Genomic DNA, 3,015 nt, shown 5'->3' with positions numbered 1-3,015 from the left:
ATTTCTTTATTATTTTTTTTTATCCTCACCTGAGGATATGTTTCCATTGATTTTTAGAGAATGTGGAAGAGAAAGGGAAAGACAGAGAGAAACATCAAAGTGAGAGGAACACTTTGATTGGTTGCCTCCTGCATGAGCCCTGACCTGGGCCCCGGCCAGGGAGGAGCCTGCAACCTAGGTACATGCCCTTGGTCAGAATTGAACCCAGACCCTGCCATCGGCAGGCCAAGGCATTATCCACTGAGCCAACCCGGCTAGGACAGGATATGACATTTCTTAGCCCTCCAGCAGCGGACCTTCGTTTTTTTCGCCAGGAGTGTGGTGAAAAGCCTTAGATCACCTTTTTGGATTCTTATTACCCAAGTTACTAAGAATATTATACAGGGAGCTTATCCAATGAGTGGTCAGAAAAGGTGCTTCCTCTGTAGTTCACACCAATCGCCAGCTTGGCCCCCCACCTCCCAGGCCTGATGCCTCTGGCCCAGGCATCATGCCTGGGCAGGGGACCCCCATCTCCCCCGATCACTGGCTTCTGGGCAGCTTCTGGGGCTTCTGGGGCCAGCCTGCGGCCCGACGGGGAACAGGCAGGTGGCTTCTGGGGTCGCACACGGGGGCCTGGATGGTGGCTCTCACGCTGGCAGCTGCCCTGTGCCGCCCTGCCTGCAGTATGCAAATTAGCCGCCATCTTTGTTGGCGGTTAATTTGCATATCATGCTGATTAGCCAATGGGAGGCACAGCGAAGGTACAGTCAATTACCATGTTTGTCTATTATTAGATAGGCTTAGCTTATCATATAAATGAGGTTATATGAGATCTTGCTTATATTGTGAAAAGCTAATTTATTAAGTAATTAAAGTATGTACCTTTATTAAAAAAGCAAAGTAAGCAAATCTATACACTTGATCTGCGAAATACAGATGCCGCCCCATCCCCCAGCCGATCTGAAGAGCAGGCTGGGTGGGGGTTTGAGGCATTATGTATGCTCCTGTCTTGAAATTTTGCTGCTGCCCTGCTAAGCTTAGAGGCTGAAACCTCTATAACATTTAAAAATATATATGTAGAACACAGTTATTAATTTTTATTTGACAAAGCTTCCCATGTGATTTCAAGTATATTAGATTGGCCCAACTTAGTTTAAAAATATTTCTTTTAGGAAGAGAGAATGGCCCTAACTGGTGTGGCTCAGTGGATAGAGCGTCAGCCTGCAGACTGAAGGGTCCCAGGTTTGATTCCGGTCAAGGGCATGTACCTTGGTTGCAGGCACATCCCCAACCAAATGGGCGTACAGGAGGCAGCTGATCGATGTTTCTAACTCTCTATCCCTCTCCCTTCCTCTCTGGAAAAAATCAATAAAAAGAAGAGAGAGTGAATCCTTGAATCATTTCAGGGCCCTTGAAATGTTCCAAAGCTATCTCTCAGTTAAAGTCTTGAAATTTAACTTGGAAAGACTATCCAATATACATAACCTAAAGGTTATATTACATACCTTTTGTAATTATTCTAAAAGACATCAATTAAATTTAAACCGGTTTTAATATTAAAAAAAAATTTGGTTCAGACTATAGAATTAATCCTCTTTTTTAATCGGGCCAATAAAATATTATGTCCTGGGTTGAAATTTTACCACATGTAGTACACATAAAGACTACAATATATTTTGAATTACTAATTTTTCAGAGAAAATGCAAGAATTATTTTTCTTGAAAATGAGTTTCCATACTTCACGCATCCTACTATCACAACTATATAATTTCACCCAACTTAGTTTGATCTTTTAACTCTTAGAAGCCTCAAATTTTAGGTGGCAAGTCAAATACTTAGCATTTCTCAGATTAGTAATATATTCATATTTTTAAGGATATATTTATTTTTTTAATATATTTTATTGATTTTTTACAGAGAGGATAGGAGAGGGATAGAGAGTTAGAAACATCAATGAGAAACATCAATCAGCTGCCTCCTGCACACCCCCTACTGGGGATGTGCCCGCAACCAAGGTACACGCCCTTGACTGGAATTGAACCCGGGACCCCTCAGTTTGCAGGCCGACGCTCCATCCACTGAGCCAAACCGGTTAGGGCAAGGATATATTTTAAATAAAATACAAGACATATCCAATTAATAGATTTAAATCTATCCTTTAGAATATTCATACGAGGCAAACTCAGATTAATATTTCAGTATCCTGTTATTTCAAAATACCTAGATATTTAGTAATTTTTATTATTTAATTCAGCAAACTCCAAAGTTTTAAGTTACCAAAGACATTGGAAAACTATGTTTAGTCAAATATAATTGCTACTGAAAAAGATTTTTTACCATATACTCCTCATTTTAGTTATATATATTTTGCCTTAACAACTTTGAGATTTTAAAGCCAATTATTATTACCCAAGGCATTTTCCTTGGCAAATTCTGTAACAGAGATAACTCACTGGCTAGTGGCTTTAATGTTAAAGTATTATTTTATTTTATTTTCCTTTATAAAAACAGGAGTGCCCCCAGGACCTGGGAGGCAACCTTGGAATGTGGCCTATTATTATTCAAGAACTATCCATGGTTACAGAAACACTAATCTTATTGCCCAAACCCAGCCTGTATATTTTCCTTGTGTCATTTTTGCCACCTTCCAAAGAACAGTCTGGAGCCTATTCTATAGCATCTGTGAAGAGATGGCGCGTAGGCCAAGAGGCCACCCCAAATCCGGTGGGGCGCCTCCCCCTTGAACTAGCCTTTTTCTCTTCATGGGTAGAGAAGTCCCAGACGCACCCTTAAATTGTGAGAAATGTCTCATCTATCCAAATTTCAAATGACGGACTGGGAAATAAACACATGGGGAAAATGCGACTTTTAAGAACGCTCCCAAGAGAGGACGTCCATTTTACAGGATCACCAAGAGACCTGTAATTACTGGGCTGGGGCCTTTTTCTGTTACCTCCCTTTGTCTAGAGAATGTTCCTAGGACCTGTGTTATCGGCCACGTGTACCCCTCATATTCTCTCTCCCCACCCCCA

The sequence above is a fragment of the Myotis brandtii genome, unplaced genomic scaffold (genome assembly GCF_000412655.1).
Source record: "Myotis brandtii unplaced genomic scaffold, ASM41265v1 scaffold2867, whole genome shotgun sequence".
NCBI classification, from domain to species: domain Eukaryota; kingdom Metazoa; phylum Chordata; class Mammalia; order Chiroptera; family Vespertilionidae; genus Myotis; species Myotis brandtii.
The sequence above is the reverse complement of the archived record's forward strand: the minus strand, read 5'-3'. Positions refer to the sequence as shown.